The 18,101-nt window shown below is 40.9% G+C and overlaps 1 protein-coding gene across 1 annotated transcript in view; it reads right to left on the reverse strand.

Moving 5' to 3' along the window:
- The window catches only part of pak4 (p21 protein (Cdc42/Rac)-activated kinase 4), a 110,985-nt gene extending 97,091 nt beyond the window's left edge, over window positions 1-13,894 (reverse strand). Inside the window, exon 1 of the mRNA XM_034168656.1 lies at window positions 13,724-13,894. The gene's annotated coding sequence lies outside the window, so the exon portion shown is untranslated. The remainder of the gene's footprint in view (window positions 1-13,723) is intronic.
- Between the last annotated feature and the right edge of the window lie 4,207 nt (window positions 13,895-18,101).

Genomic DNA, 18,101 nt, shown 5'->3' on the forward strand with positions numbered 1-18,101 from the left:
TTCAATTTAATTCAATTTCAATTTATTTCTTTTGTATAGCACCAAATCACAACAAAGATGCCTCAAGGCGCTTCACACAGGTACGGTCTAACCTTATCAACCCCTAGAGCAAGCACACAGGTGACAGTGCTAAGGAAAAACTCCCTCTGATCATTTGAGGAAGAAACCTCAAGCAGACCAGACTCAAAGGGGTGACCCTTGGCTTGGTTCATGGTACAGACAATTTACAATACGACTACACAGGAAAATTTGGGCGTACATGCCGGTGCACAGGACGGAAGGCTTGCAGAAGATACCACTTCCATGTCTGGATGGAGCCGCACCTCAAACAGAGAGAAAAAACAGAATCAGGCATCAGCAAAACAACAAATACACTATAATTTGTCAGCATTAAGCAACAAGAAATCAGAAGAACTACTAAGGTGATTGACAGCCATTAGCTTCACTAAAAGACCCAGGCTTTAGATAAAGTTGAGGCTGCGGACCGCTCAGTTTACTAATAAATGAATTTAAAAAATGCAAAAAGCATAATAGCATACTATACCAGTATGCTAGCCATACAAAAGGGAAAATAAGTACATCTTTAGTCTGGATTTGAAAGTCTCTACAGAATCTGACTGTTTTATTGATGCATGGAGATCATTCCACAGAACAGGGCAACAACAAGAGAAAGCTCTGTGACCCGCAGACTTTTTATTCACCCTAGGGACACAAAGTAGTCCTGCACCCTGAGAACACAGAGCCCAGGCCGGTACGTAGGGTTTAAGCAGATCAGCTAAGTAGGGAGGTGCTAGTCAGTAAATAATTTTATAGGTTAGTAACAGAAACTTAAAATCTGATCTCACAGGAACAGGAAGCCAGTGAAGAGATGTCAAAATGGGTGTAATGTGGTCAAACTTTCTACTTCCTGCCAAATGCAGCACTAAGATTTTTAATTCTTTAAAAATCTTTTAAACATTTTTAGATCTTTAATCCCCTATTGCTCCCGGTGTGTAGTGAGCGCCTTGTATGGCAGCACCCTGACATCGGGGTGAATGTGAGGCATAATTGTAAAGCGCTTTGAGCGTCTGATACAGATGGAAAAGCGCTATATAAATGCAGTCCATTTAAGATCTAACAGCACCAGAACCGTAGTGGTGTCCAAATCCATTCTCTGTGGAATGAAATTTTCTTAAAGCAGACTGCAGTGGCTCAAAAAGATTATTCTCAGTAAGGTAGTCCACGAGCTGCTGTGAAACCACCTTTTCCAAAATTTTAGAGCAAAATGATGTGATGATATCTGCCTATAGTTTTTCAATATACTAGCGTCAAGATTAGATTTCTTAAGTAATGGTTTAATCACTGCAGATTTTAAACATTTAGGAACAGATCCAGGGGGTAATAATTTCCAGCACAGTCGGAGCAAGACTGGGCCACAGGTCCAAAGCCAGACAAATTCAGTGTGAAGCTGTTCATGCTATATGATTCCTCCAACGGCTATTATACACAGTTCAAGATGTACCAGGGAGTCCAGGGCATTCCAGCTTTAGCATATTGAAATAAATATGACCTTGTGATGAGACTGATGGGTCCCTTACTATACATCATCATTCCTCTTCCAGAATCTGCTCAGGAGGAGGACTGATGCACGTGGTACCCTGAGGTCGAATCGGAGAGGTGTCCCAGATGAGCTGAAGATCACCAAACTTAGGAGAGGAGAGCACATCGAGATGCACAATGGATCAATGCAGCTGCTGAAGTGGCATGATAGGAGGGAGGTCTGTGTATGGACAACAATCCACAGTGCCAACTTCATCACTGTACTTGGCAGGAATGACGATCCACGGGGAATTACAGCGTCCAGCTTGTATTGTCGATTACAACAAGTATATGGGTGATGTCGACAGGCATGACCAGATGGTGTCCTATCCCACCTTCAAGAGGAGGACCCTCAAGTGGTGGAAGGAGGTCTTTTTCCACCTCTTGTTAATGACTGAGCTGAATGTATACCTGCTGTATAAGAAGCACTGAAAGAAGCTTGGGAGGACACCTGTTCTACATTGGGTATTCCGTTGACAGGTGGGTTTCCATTTCCCCAAGAAGATCAAAGTCAGGGAGGGTCAAAAAACCAAGAACCCTCAGCGGACATGTGCTGTGTGTTCCATAACAACTGGGATGAGGAAAGCCACTGGAGATGGAATGACAACTCACAGATCCACTTAGTGTGTTTCATGTAATGTTGGGCAGTGTGTTGATCCATGCTTCAGGTTGTTCCACACAAACAAGGAATATAAAATGTCCTACCAGAGGCTTATGGAGACGAGTGCTGCCGGAGATGACGACACTGACTGAGCCAGCTATTGGTTTGGATCTGATTCCAGACCCCCAACAGCCCTTTTAAAATGTGGGTGACACGATATGTAATTTTTAAAAAGTATTTAAGACTAAAACTGAACAACATTTTGAAATGTATCCTTTCCTGGTGCACAGTTACTGAAGAGATAAATATTCAGATTTTGAACTGTGTGTCACTAAAAAGCGGGAACTTCCTGGCGAGTCCCGACACTGGAGAAGAAGGAGGAAGTGATATCAGTGCTGGAACCATTACCTTAATAGTCCCATTAATTTATGGATTTTTACAGGCTATTGACAGCCCCGTTTCCACTGAGTGATTCGGGTCAGTGATGCACGCTTTTTATACGTGTCAGAGCGGTTAATTCTCGCCGGCAGAATTCTTTTGATTAACAGGTGGAACACTTATATTAACTAACGTGCACGCATGGTGTCTGCGGCTTCTCCAATCCACACAAACGCAAAACAAAGTATTTTCACATTACTGGATAATTTCGTCGGGTGCAGACTGAGATGTTATGAGCATATGAGGCGCTGGGAGTCTTTCAACTTGCAGTGCAAAGCGCCCACGGTGGAACAAGAGGATCCATTCACAGCAGAGACTCAAACCATCAGCTGGCGACGCAATTAACAGATTACACCTGTAGCTGACCGTGCCAGTCCTGTATCGGAACAGCAGAGACTCGACCCATCATAGGCTTTTCTTCAGCCAGGACAACGAATTAAATAATTTTCAGACATTTTCATCAAACTGAAGATGAGCTCACTGAAACGGACAGGTAAGACTAAATTATTTACTCCTTGTGTGAATGGTTTTAATATATTTTTTAAAAAGCTGATATTTTCAGTCCCTCGTGACATTTTTTCAGATTTGAGATGTATGTGCCTGTTTCTCAGAAAAAAATACTCATAAATAGAAAATCCACACAACCTCACTACTGTTTTCTGATGTCACAGAGAGTAAAACTCTTTTTTTAATCAGTTGATTACGACCAAAAAAAGTTTATCATCTCCACCCGCATGCCGAAATCGTCTGCATTATTTATTCATTTATTTATTTTAGTAATCACCATTCTGTGTTGTGAACTCTGCCAATATCATCACTGTTCTCAGACTGAAGGTTTTCCTCCAAGGTTTCTTCTCCCTCATTGTGGTCTAAATAAGGCTCAAAACCATAAGGCTGTGTCCTCCACAGCTTCTTCAAAAACACCTTCAGACTAGACTAAAAAAAAAAACAAAAAAAACAAACAAACTCCACACTCGAAAAAAAAACATCCGAAAACAGCTCAACCGCCGTTGTGTTTACAACTGATTTGTGCTTGAATCAGTAGGTGCTGTTCCGGTGATGACGTAGCAACAATATGGCCGCGGCTGAGGGCTGAAATAGAGAGCAGCCTTCAGACAGCTGTTGTTTATCCTTCACCTACACACTTATGACTTTTATGATTCAAGATTTTTAAAAATATTAACATTTCATCATTTCATTTCACAAAGAAGCCGAACAGAATTAGCAAAAGGTTGAATTCAAACACAATGGTATGATACGAATGCTCTCTACAAGAGTGCTTTGCTTTCAAGAGATATCCCAAGGTTCATTAAGAAGGTTCAGACTTAAGGCCCCCTGACACTTGCACGACTTTGATCCGCACACTTGCAGGCACTCTTCCGTGCATGAGAATAAACTCACCTCAAACTCACTGTAAACCATTGTAAACTGTGCACGGCTTTGTGCACATGAAAATTCAGTAAGGTATATCTTATCTTATATATATAAAAAGGTATATCTTTTTTTTTTTTTTGCCAGCTTGCACTTCTCCCTCCCTCCTTATCTCTCCTGCTTCTGTGGCGTGTTGTCTGTGAGGCTGCAGCTTTGCTCTTCTGGAAAACGACAAAAATTGATCTGTTAAAGTGGTCTCTGAACGCAATTGACACTATTTTTTCTACAAGACATTCGGGGGCGGAGGACCCGACCTGTCCTGCAGGGACGCATGTGATGGGTTACGTGATGGACTCGTGGAGGAGATGGCAGGTCATGTGCCTTTACATGCTTTCTGTGGAGGACGTCGAAGATGTGTACATATTCGGCTTGGTGGTGACCGGCTTTCTGATGTGTGGAGCGGGCACTTTGCTGGTTTACCGGAAAATCAAGAAAGTGGAAGCAGCTTTGATTGGTCCTTCCAGGCTGCCCTACATGATTGATTCAATTGGGAAGGCAGTGGCTGCGCAGTCGGCGGGGGTTAACCGCGCGTTGGAAAACATCTCGAGCAGGACTGCGGCCCTGGAAACCCGCTATGACCGTCTGTGAAGACCACATTCTACATTCAGATGCATTGAGAGCCACTCTGTTCTCAGAACTGTGGAATCTTTCAGGCGTCTGCTAATCTGGCTATTCATTTGGCTTCCCCAAATACAGCTGCACTTCAACGTCGCTGTGATAAAACCTCCTCAGAAGATCAACACTTAAGCCTCGCTCCCTGGTCTTCCCCCCTCCCCTCAGCTTCTCCAGCTCTGTTAGAACTGTTCAGGACTGCTCAGACTGCGCAGGGCTGCTCCCTTCCCCTCCAGGATTGTCGGACAAGGCCATTGACGGCGCCAAACAGGCTGCCTCCGGAGTGTTCTGATAAACTGGTCCTTTCAAATCTCGGTTGTCGTCCTGTGTCCTTGTTTTTGTCTCTGTGATTATTGTTTTTCTGTGCTGATGGGGATTTTTTTTTTTCCTCATTGCTGCTGTGTAATGCAGCAGCTATGAGGGTTTTTTTTTCTCCTTTTCCCTCGTGTTTTGCTTTCATATATATGTTTTATGTACCGGGCCGGCCCATGTGTTGTGTGTTGTGTGTGTGTTGTTTGTTATGGGTCGGTGTTTGTTTGCTCAGCCCTGCTGTTGACCAAGGCAGGGATGTACATCTGGAGCTGGTCCCCGGGCGCCTAATGGCGACTTCTGCTCCTACTGGCAATTAGGATTGGGTTAAATGCAGTAGACACATCTCATTGTGCAGGGAACATGTTCATGTTCTATATTGTGCATATGACAATAAATTTCTTTGAATCTTTGAATCTTTATATATTATATTCTAATGTGGAACTATGCCAGTATACAAAGCGCAACAAAACAACAAAAGCACTTCAGATCCCGGGAGATGGTGTATCCCAAGAACCAGAAAGAGTCCACAGTAGACACAGTGTTGTTGAGGATGGCGGGTTCCTCCTGAAGTCCACCATCATCTCCACAGTCGAGTTGGTTCAGCTCCAGGTTGTTCTGGCCACACCAGAGGACCAACTGTTCCACCGCCGCATCACCATCCTGGATGAGTCCAATAATCGTTGTGCCTTCTGCAAACGTCAGGAGTCTAACAGAGGGGTTCCCTGAGGTGCAGGACTAATAGCCATATAATAAATTATTTATTAATCTCATGTTCAATTAATAATCCTTTATTAATATTTACACATATTATACCAAAGCATAGTAGACAAATAATGAATGTTTATGAGTTCAATGATATGTTCCAGCTTTCACCGAATTAAATATTCGTTCCACTGAAAGAATGTAAAAAAGTTCATTTGTTTTATATAACGGCTAAATTAGATCCTTGCCATTTGATATTTTATTAATTTATAAACAACAAAAAAGGGACTAACATTTTGGTCCAAACTGTGACGTGTAGTCTGTGATGCTGTGCACTGACTTTGGACTAACATAAAAAAAAGACTTTGCGTAGTTCCGCAGTCCAGCCAAAAATCATGTTAGCTTTTCACCTTTTCATACATCCAGACGGTTTACAGCGGAGTGGATTTTGTGTGTGTGTGTGTGTGTGTTACAAGTACTAGCACCGTCAATTAGCTCAATTAAATCGTCTCGCTTCTGTCGTTGTCGCTTCTGTCGTTGTGTGGGCGTGTACTACCAAAAAAGGACTCAGTGCAGCAAAAAACAAACAAACAAACAAAAAAACAGAAATTAGTCCAGCTTTTCATTCTGACTTCCTGCTAACAGCCTCCAGATGGCTTACAGTGCAGTGGATTTGTTTTGTGTGTGCGTGCGTGTCCATGTGCATGCAGGTGTGTGCGTGCGTGCGTGTGTGCGTGCAGAGTGCAATGGCACCAAATGTACAGAACAAAATTTGCACTCTAAATGGAACCAAATCACACTCAACACAAATGGGACAAGTAATCCATGTCGTGACATACAGCACCAATCAAATGACAAGGATCTCCCCTGCAGATATGTAACATTACTTAGGAAACTCATGATCTTGGCTTTTATATTTTTAATTAATTTATATCAAGTTGTAGAGATTTGCTTTCAGTTTGAGTTCAAGGAAGATAATTTTAGAAATTTTCATTTTTTTTTATATATTTTTTGTAAATCTTGTATTTGAAATCACATAAACTAACTAAAATGTGTGAAATACCAAGTGTTCCAATACTTTTGGAGGGCACTGCATCCTGACCTTATGATATGCAAAATATTGCTGTTTTGTTTAAAAATGCTTAATTTTCACTGTTGCTTCACTTTGTGTGAAATGATAGTCATAATCATATCGATAGAGATATAATATTTGGCTTCAACATTGAGATAAGATAATTTGACCATATTGTGCAGCCCTACTGTCAACTAGCTGAAAAGTTTGAATATTAATTTACATCTACAAGGGTCTATTTGTCCAGACATTTTTTTAGGCTGGAAGTGAGGCTTTAATTACATTGTGTAATTGTACGTGATGCTAGGAGTAACAAGACTGTCTTATTTTTTCATAGTGTCAGTTGAGACTGAAAAGACAGGGAGACAAGATATATGACTTCTTTCAAAAGAGAAGCAAATCAGGCACAGGTCAGGCAAAGACAGAACTCAGCTCTGGCACCAGCAGTCCTGACAGCTGTCAGGAGACTCAGTGTCAGGCACAATCCAGCCCAGCAACGTGTGTGTGTGTGAGTGAGAGAGAGAGTAACTGAGTGAGTAACTTTGTGTGCATTTTCATTCATGTCAAAATGGTGTCATCTTGGTGGTGCAGTTGAAAAATTGTTTTACATTTTGTACATCGTTAATAAACTAGCGGAGCAGATATGTGGATGAATCGTGACTTTTACAATAAAAGCATGAAATTTGGCACAGTGTTCGAGCATACCCTAAAGGTCATCACAGAAGCAGCCATTTTCCAAAATGGCTGCCACATGTTGTTTTATTAGTAGCTCAAGCTCTAGACCACCAAAGGTCTTGATCCTGGTGCCTAATCCTCAGTGGTGGGCACAGATAACCAAAAAATTAACTTTGATAACATATAATCAGATAACTGAAAAGTTATCTTTGATAAAGATAAAACAATAAACCAATATTTTGGAAGAAAATCAGCCGCCACATTCCACTCGCATGTGCCGCTCCTGAACGCTCTTTTCTACTGATCTTTAATCAGGTGCACACAATTTTATTCTTTGTGATTTTGCCAAAAAAAAAAAAAAAAAAAAATGCCTTCATGTGCAGTTATAAACTGCACAAACTGCCAGTTCAAAGGCTGTGGACAAACATTTCCCCTGCGAGTATGACTGAAATGGAAAGTAATAATACAATAACATGCTTTTGGGAGGCTCATGCCCAGTCGCCCAAAATGACCAATATTCACCCGAGTTAGACGAATATTGGTCTTTATCACTTACTGAGATACACAACACGTAACGCGTACATAAAAAGTTGGCTCACTTTAACTTTTGTCGTGTCAGCTGGCGCATGCTGCTCTCCAAATTCGTCAGTGCATCCTCGTCAAGCTGGCTGCTTTGGCTGTTGTTCTTTGTCGGACTATCCATGAGAAAATCATCTATATTGGGAGCAACACGCACTTCTCGCCTTTTTATCTTTTGCTCTGCGGACAGTTCTTGGGCTGCGCGCTATGACATCATTTGTTTACGCACAGCAGGCAGGTAGGTATGCTGATACTTGTTCGGTACTGTGGGTGGGTATAGCCAGGTAGCGTTGACGGAAATCTGCGCTACCGGCCTAGCAACACCTCAGTAAAGTGATAATAATGAACAATAATTTAAAGAGTTATTTCAGCATATGGGCATAGATAATAATAATAATGATAATAATAATAATAATAATAAGTGGTGCGGCTTGTGTGTAGCCACATGCTGAGTTTTGTGTTGGATGAACTATTTTTAGACATACTTGTGATTCTTGTGTACTTGTGAATAGTTTGAGCTTCAGGTGTTGTTGCTACGAGCAACATTACTAATATTAGGCTGAAGCTCAGAGCTGTGTATCGTCATTGAAACGGAAAACCAACTCTCCTGTAGCTAGTTATGTGTTTTATTCTTTCAAACTATAAAACAACTATAAAGCAATTATAAAATTCAACTATTGCCACATTATCCATCATGACTTTTGTTATCATCCACTAAGCCTGGTCTTGTTAGGAGAGACGGCATCCATCCCACTTTGGATGGAGCAGCTCTCCTTTCTAGAAATCTGGCCAATTTTCTTAAATCCTCCAAACCGTGACTATCCAGGGTTGGGACCAGGAAGCAGAGTTGTAGTCTTACACACCTCTCTGCAGCTTCTCTCCCCCTGCCATCCCCTCATTACCCCATCCCCGTAGAGACGGTGCCTGCTCCCAGACCACCAATAACCAGCAAAAATCTATTTAAGCATAAAAACAGCATTAGTGAAGGTTACAAATGATCTTCTTATGGCCTCGGACAGTGGACTCATCTCTGTGCTTGTTCTGTTAGAGCATGCCATAGGTATTAAAGGCACTGCGCTGCGGTGGTTTGAATCATATTTGTCTAATAGATTACAATTTGTTCATGTAAATGGGGAATCTTCTTCACAGACTAAAGTTAATTATGGAGTTCCACAAGGTTCTGTGCTAGGACCAATTTTATTCACTGTATACATGCTTCCCTTAGGCAGTATTATTAGACGGTATTGCTTAAATTTTCATTGTTATGCAGATGATACCCAGCTTTATCTATCCATGAAGCCAGAGGACACACACCAATTAGCTAAACTGCAGGATTGTCTTACAGACATAAAGACATGGATGACCTCTAATTTCCTGCTTTTAAACTCAGATAAAACTGAAGTTATTGTACTTGGCCCCACAAATCTTAGAAACATGGTGTCTAACCAGATCCTTACTCTGGATGGCATTACCCTGAGCTCTAGTAATACTGTGAGAAATCTTGGAGTCATTTTTGATCAGGATATGTCATTCAAAGCGCATATTAAACAAATATGTAGGACTGCTTTTTTGCATTTACGCAATATCTCTAAAATCAGAAAGGTCTTGTCTCAGAGTGATGCTGAAAAACTAATTCATGCATTTATTTCCTCTAGGCTGGACTATTGTAATTCATTATTATCAGGTTGTCCTAAAAGTTCTCTAAAAAAAGCCTTTAGTTAATTCAAAATGCTGCAGCTAGAGTACTGATGGGGACTAGAAGGAGAGAGCATATCTCACCCATATTGGCCTCTCTTCATTGGCTTCCTGTTAATTCTAGAATAGAATTTAAAATTCTTCTTCTTACTTATAAGGTTTTGAATAATCAGGTCCCATCTTATCTTAGGGACCTCATAGTACCATATCACCCCAATAGAGCGCTTCGCTCTCAGACTGCAGGCTTACTTGTAGTTCCTAGGGTTTGTAAGAGTAGAATGGGAGGCAGAGCCTTCAGCTTTCAGGCTCCTCTCCTGTGGAACCAGCTCCCAATTCAGATCAGGGAGACAGACACCCTCTCTACTTTTAAGATTAGGCTTAAAACTTTCCTTTTTGCTAAAGCTTATAGTTAGGGCTGGATCAGGTTACCCTGAACCTTCCCTTAGTTATGCTGCTACAGACGTAGACTGCTGGGGGGTTCCCATGATGCATTGTTTCTTTCTCTTTTTGCTCTGTATGCACCACTCTGCATTTAATCATTAGTGATCGATCTCTGCTCCCCTCCACAGCATGTCTTTTTCCTGGTTCTCTCCCTCAGCCCCAACCAGTCCCAGCAGAAGACTGCCCCTCCCTGAGCCTGGTTCTGCTGGAGGTTTCTTCCTGTTAAAAGGGAGTTTTTCCTTCCCACTGTAGCCACGTGCTTGCTCACAGGGGGTCGTTTTGACCGTTGGGGTTTTACATAATTATTGTATGGCCTTGCCTTACAATATAAAGCGCCTTGGGGCAACTGTTTGTTGTGATTTGGCGCTATATAAAAAAACTGATTGATTGATTAAGCTTGCTGATGATTACACAACACTTGAATAAACTTTGAAGAATCATAATTTTTAGAATTGAGTATTTCTCACAGTGAGAGCTGAGTAATTGAGAATAGAAGGGGGAAATGTAAAGCTGTATGGGGAACAGGGCAATAGGAGTCCGTTATTGTGGTTTATCAGAGGTCAAGAATGTTCACATCCCTGGTAGGCCACTTGATATGCTGTCTGCATTTACGGAGTTCCTGGCTGAGATTTCCTCTGTTAAAATGCACACCTCCGTTATGCACACCTGAGGTCTTGAATATGATGCCACAAGCTTGGTGCACCTATCTTTGGGCAGTTTTGTACATTCCTCTTTGCAGCACCTCTCAAGCTCCATCAGGTTGGATGGGGAGCGTCGGTGCTCAGCCATTTTCAGATCTCTCCAGAGATGTTCGATCAGATTCAGGTCTGGGCTCTGGCTGGACCACTCAAGGACATTCACAGAGTTGTCCTGAAGCTACTCTTTTGATATCTTGACTGTGTTCTTAGCGTCACTGTCGTGCTAAAAGATGAACCGTCGCACCAGTGTGAGGTCAAGAGCGCTCTGGAGCAGGTTTTCATTCAGGATGTCTTTGTACATTGCTACATTCATTTTTCCCTCAATCCTGACTAGTCTCCCAGTTCCTGCCACTGAAAAACATCCCCACAGCATGATGCTGCCACCACCTTGCTTCACTGCAGAGATGGTGCCTGGTTTCCTCCAAACATGACGCCTGGTATTCACACCAAAGAGTTCAATCTTTGTCTCATCAGACCAGAGAATTTTGTTTCTCATGGTCTGAGAGTCCTTCAGGTGCCTTTTGGCAAACTCCAGGTGGGCTGCCATGTGACTTTTACTAAAGAGTGGCTTCCGTCTGGCCACTCTACCATACAGGCCTGATTAGTGGATTGCTACAGGGATTGTTGTCCTTCTGCAAGATTCTCCTCTCTCCACATAGGAATGTTGGAGCTCTGACAGAGTGACCATTGGGATCTTGGTCACCTCCATGACTAAGGTCCTTCTCCCCCGGTTGCTCAGTTTAGACGTGCAACCAGCTCTAGGAATAGTCCTGGTGGATCCGAACTTCTTCCATTTATGGATGATGGAGGCCACTGTGGTCAATGGGATCTCAAGGCAGCAGAAATATTTCTGTACCCTTCCCCCGATTTGTGCCTCAAGATAATCCTGTCTCAGAGGTCTACAGAAAATTCCTTTGACTTCATGCTTGGTTTGTGCTCTGACATGCACTGTCAACTGTGGGACCTTATATGTAGACAGATGTGTGTCTTTCCAAATCATGTTCAATCAACTGAATTTACCCCAGGTGGACTCCAATTAAGCTGTAAAATCATCTCAAGGATGATCAGAGGAAACAGGATGCACCTGAGCCCAAATATGAGCTTCATGGCAAAGGCTGTGATCACTTACATATGATTTCTTTTTTTTTTTTTTTTAATAAACCTGCAAAATTCTCAAAAATATATATTTTTTTTTTCACACTGCCATTATGTGAAGCGCTGTGAATACTTTCATCATCCAATGGGCATGGGCATCCAATAGGTATTAAGTTTGCAAAGCATATCCCTTTATGATTTTTTATGGACACATCTGCAGAAACAGGCCACAGTCTCAACTGGACAAATTTCCCTTCCTGCTACATAAACTGCACCATCACCATAGTGGATTTCCTGCACTAATTTCCCCGCTAAGCTAATGGATTCCACATCCACATTTGTCATAAGCCTTGCAGGGTCTCTAATCACCTGCTCTGTAGCCTGCTGTAAAGTCCTAATGTTATCTAATGTAAGTCCTAATGTAAAGTCCTAATATTAGTCCTGATGTTTCCCTCCCTGTAGAGCGCTATCTATGTTCACAGACAAGATGGCGGCACCTTCACTAGTAGGGTGAAGGCCGTCCAGCATCAGCAAGCCACAGCAAGCAAGTCTTGTTGGGTGTCCAGTTCTTTACATAACCAGAGCCCAGCTTCTTTCTGTTCTCTAACGTTGTCCATTCTGCTCTCCTGGCTGGCTCAGTTGGGAATGGGAATAGCTGAAATGGCCTTGGGCAATCACAATCCCCAGATTCAAACCTGCAGTTGTGTAGTCCACACACACTCTGCTTCCATCTCTCAATAGATTATGTGCTATTCCCACAGTCTTTCACTGCACATATCCTGCCCATCTTGCCTCTACTACCAGTTTAACATCTGCTGCTGGTCTGGGAGCTGTGTATCACTGAAGTTCAAGTGTTGAGAGAGAAATAAGCATGAATCGCTGATGTAAACAAAGCCTGATGCAACAGAAAGCAGTGCCTGACGTGGACGTACGTGGGTTTGTTTGTAATGATAGCGGTGACCGGAAGTGGATTCCTGACATGCGCACTTGGAACTCCGATATGGTCTACTGTCACTCCCGTCCAAGTATGTAGCCTTGTGATCACGTGACCTATACTGACCAATGACAAAGACGCTACGTACCAATAGAAGTTCACTGTATGAATACAGCTACTGCCAACAAGATATTGCAACGGTGTTATAATAATCTAATGACTGTTTAATTTCTGGAAATGCAAAATTCCTGCAAAGAACGCCCACTATAATCCCCGACTGACTGAAGAAAGTTCAGATTTACAATTATGATCATCAACAATGGCAGTATTACAATATTAGAAGTAAATTGCTGGCTTTTTATTGTTACTGTTGCTGTTGTTTTACAGTGGGATGTGTTACGTCATGTATGTATCCATTAACAGCAACTTCCATATACATTATTATTGTTTGTCTTGTGAAAGTTGGCAACAGGGCAACGTCTTATCTAAAGTACTACGTATGTGCAGGCGGAAAAGTTTGTGTAACACCTTATCGGAAAACGTGCACTAAACGGTAACACTAACCAGCAATCAGGGTTTTATTTTTAACAATGGAGCAGAAAAATAAACGTGTTTAATTCTCCGAAGTTGTGAGTTATTTTCACAGCATGTACAAGTGACTCATCAGCTGGTACCTTAGCCATTAAAAAAACACGATCATAACAGCACACTAGAAAACAATTCCTACACAAAACAGAGAAAGAGAGAAGTGAGAGATTAATTTGTCTTTTAAAGCAGACTGATCAGACGGAAAACCTCTAACATTAGCCACCGCCAGCTAGCGCACAAAGTCAGAGTAACAACGAAATGTCTCCACTCACCCAAAAACTTGCAGATGGAGCTTTTCTGGTGTCACCGTAATATGATACTAAACTTTTCCTCACACTGGTAGTGAATAAACTGGCCTTCTTTAACCAAAATGTACAACATTAGCCAAAGTATCACTTTCTTACCGCCATGTTGAATGAGGAAAATATTACATCCGGGTAATTGCAGCAAAGCACCATGGCAACCGAGGAAAATACACTAGTGATGACATCAGCTCTTTTCCGTGATATGTCGAACCGCCATCTTGGGATGGAGGAAGGGCCTGGAACCAATCCCAGCGGTTACAGAGCGAGAGCGGGTAAGAGATGCCACAAACCCTGGACAGAGCACCAGCTGATCGCAGGGCACAACTCGATTCAGTGAGGCAGTGACATAGACACTTTTATATAAGGGCTGAGTGGATCCTTGTCATTTGATTGATGCTTTGTATGTCACATGACATGGATTATTCGTCCCATTTGTGTTGCATTGGATTTAGAGTGCAATTTTGTTCCATTTAAAGTGCAAATTTGGTTCCATACATTTGGTACCATTGTATGGAGTTAAATTTGTCTCAGTAATATTTGGAAATGCACAGAAAGTGATTTACAAATATCCAGTTGATTTGTACATGTGCTTTGTGATCCACAAACACAAATGTCTGATTTGCAACTTGTGTGGGTTTTTACAAATAAATGTTTATTTGCAAAACTGAAAATTCTGTTTGTGAAGTGTGATTCAGCATTTGTGGATCACAGAACACACACATTCAACACTTTGCTCAGTTACGCAATATTGATGCATTCTCAGAGCAAAACAGCACAAATCCACAAACAACCAGCTCGCAATTCACACAAGGCAACACTGTCATACCCACAAATGTACAGAGGGTGATTTACAAATATTCCTTGATTTGACGTGTTTTGTGAACCACAAACAATTTTCTTATTTGTAACTTATGTGTTGGTTTGATGTTGATTTGTAAATGTATCATTTTTTTTTAACAAAAAAAGCATTTGCAAAACTGAAAATTGTGTTTGTGGTGTGATTCAGCATTTGTGGATCACCAAACACACGAATTCATCACTTTGCTCAGTTATGCAATACTGAGACATTCTCAGAGCAAAACAGCACAAATCCACAAACAACCAGCTTGCAATTCACACAAGGCAACACTGTCATACCCACAAATGTACAGAGGGTGATTTACAAATATTCCTTGATTTGACGTGTTTTGTGAACCACAAACAATTTTCTTATTTGTAACTTATGTGTTGGTTTGATGTTGATTTGTAAATGTATCATTTTTTTTTAACAAAAAAAGCATTTGCAAAACTGAAAATTGTGTTTGTGGTGTGATTCAGCATTTGTGGATCACCAAACACACGAATTCATCACTTTGCTCAGTTATGCAATACTGAGACATTCTCAGAGCAAAACAGCACAAATCCACAAACAACCAGCTTGCAATTCACACAAGGCAACACTGTCATACCCGCAAATGCACAGAGGGTGATTTACAAATATTCCTCGATTTGTACACGTGTTTTGTGAACCACAAACAAATTTCCGATTTGTTACTTGTGTGTTGGTTTGATGGTGATTTGTAAATATATCATTTTTTTAACAAAAAAAAAAAAAAAGCATTTGCAAAACTGAAAATTCTGTTTGTGAAGTGTGATTCAGCATTTGTGGATCACCGAACACATGCATTCATCACTTTGCTCAGTTACACAATATTGAGACATTCTCAGCGCTAAACAGCACAAACCCACAAACAAAACAGCTCGCAATTCACACAAGGCAACACTGTCATACCCACAAATGCACAGAGGGTGATTTACAAATATTCCTCGATTTGACGTGTTTTTGTGAACCACAAACAATTTTCTGATTTGTAACTTATGTGTTGGTTTGATGTTGATTTGTAAATATATCATTTTTTTAACAAAAAAAAAGCATTTGCAAAACTGAAAATTGTGTTTGTGGTGTGAGTCAGCATTTGTGGATCACCGAACACACGCATTCATCACTTTGCTCAGTTATGCAATACTGAGACATTCTCAGCGCAAAATTGCACAAATCCACAAACAACCAGCTCGCAATTCACACAAGGCAACATTGTCATACTCGCAAATGCACAGAGGGTGATTTACAAATATTCCTCGATTTGTACACGTGTTTTGTGAACCACAAACAAATTTCTGATTTGTTACTTGTGTGTTGGTTTGATGGTGATTTGTAAATATATCATTTTTTTAACAAAAAAAAAGCATTTGCAAAACTGAAAATTCTGTTTGTGAAGTGTGATTCAGCATTTGTGGATCACCGAACACATGCATTCATCACTTTGCTCAGTTACACAATATTGAGACATTCTCAGCGCTAAACAGCGCAAATCCACAAACAAAACAGCTCGCAATTCACACAAGGCAACACTGTCATACCCACAAATGCACAGAGGGTGATTTACAAATATTCCTCGATTTGACGTGTTTTGTGAACCACAAACAATTTTCTGATTTGTAACTTATGTGTTGGTTTGATGTTGATTTGTAAATATATCATTTTTTTAACAAAAAAAAAAAGCATTTGCAAAACTGAAAATTGTGTTTGTGGTGTGAGTCAGCATTTGTGGATCACCGAACACACGCATTCATCACTTTGCTCAGTTATGCAATACTGAGACATTCTCAGCGCAAAACTGCACAAATCCACAAACAACCAGCTCGCAATTCACACAAGGCAACATTGTCATACCCGCAAATGCACAGAGGGTGATTTACAAATATTCCTCAATTTGTACACGTGTTTTGTGAACCCAAACAAATTTCCGATTTGTTACTTGTGTGTTGGTTTGATGTTGATTTGTAAATATATCTTCTTTTTTTTTTTACAAAAAAGTATTTGCAAAACTGAAAATTCTGTTTGTGAAGTGTGATTCAGCATTTGTGGATCACCGAACACACGCATTCATTGTGTTGCTCACTTATGCAATATAAGCCAGTTTTGTGTTTTCACCGCCTTAGTGGCTGCTGGGTAAGTTCAAAGCTCAATGCATATAAACATTGCGCACTGCCAGGATCATGGCAATGCACAAAATCTGCCTGTGGAAACAATAACAATTACAGCAGTGACTTCCTGCAAGGGGTTTACCAGTGACTGGAATAGTGGAGGAGCTTCGAGTGTTAAAGTTCACAGTGCTCAGTTCTTCAGCGTGCCAGTAAAACCCACAGCAAGAGTTTGTCAATGGTGTCCTCTTACCCAATCCACTCGCCGACCTCCCGAACAGTTCGCTTGGTAAGTTAGTGCATTTATAAGAGATGTATAGATGAACCTTATCACAGGCTGGCACTTCTAATTTTTTATTTTTTCCTTCTGTGGTGTGTGTGTCGTAGCTGATGTCACCCAGAAAACTGCACACTGGTAGGAAGGCCATCAACTTACAAACAAAAATCAAGATATTATCACAAATATAAAAAAAGTTAATGGCACGCTTAGAACAGTCGTCACTCCAACTGAAGAAATTAATAGTTTAAGAAAAATTTAACGCTAAACAGACAGCGCTGTTAGACCAGTTCAAGTCAAGTTTAAGTTAGTTTCCTGGCTGGTGCAAAACTGAAGACTGCATAAAAAATGTTGGAGTGATGTCTCACTAATTTAGAAGATCTTCACTTAGCCTGGAAAAAGAGTCTGTTGCTCTACAAAAAAGCCCTCCGTAAAGCTAGGACATCTTACTACTCATCACTAATTGAAGAAAATAAGAACAACCCCAGGTTTCTTCTCAGCACTGTAGCCAGGCTGACAAAGAGTCAGAGCTCTGTTGAGCCGAGTATTCCTTTAACTTTAACTAGTAATGACTTCATGACTTTCTTTGCTAATAAAATTTTAACTATTAGAGAAAAAATTACTCATAACCATCCCAAAGACATATCGTTATCTTTGGGTGCTTTCAGTAATGCTGGTATTTGTTTAGACTCTTTCTCTCCGATTGTTCTGTCTGAGTTATTTTCATTAGTTACTTCCTCCAAACCATCAACATGTCTATTAGACCCCATTCCTACCAGGCTGCTCAAGGAAGCCCTACCATTAATTAATGCTTCGATCTTAAATATGATCAATCTATCTTTATTAGTTGGCTATGTACCACAGGCTTTTAAGGTGGCAGTAATTAAACCATTACTTAAAAAGCCATCACTTGACCCAGCTATCTTAGCTAATTATAGGCCAATCTCCAACCTTCCTTTTCTCTCAAAAATTCTTGAAAGGGTAGTTGTAAAACAGCTAACTGATCATCTGCAGAGGAATGGTCTATTTGAAGAGTTTCAGTCAGGGTTTAGAATTCATCATAGTACAGAAACAGCATTAGTGAAGGTTACAAATGATCTTCAA

Source organism: Thalassophryne amazonica, chromosome 4, assembly GCF_902500255.1.
Source record: "Thalassophryne amazonica chromosome 4, fThaAma1.1, whole genome shotgun sequence".
Lineage (NCBI taxonomy): Eukaryota > Metazoa > Chordata > Actinopteri > Batrachoidiformes > Batrachoididae > Thalassophryne > Thalassophryne amazonica.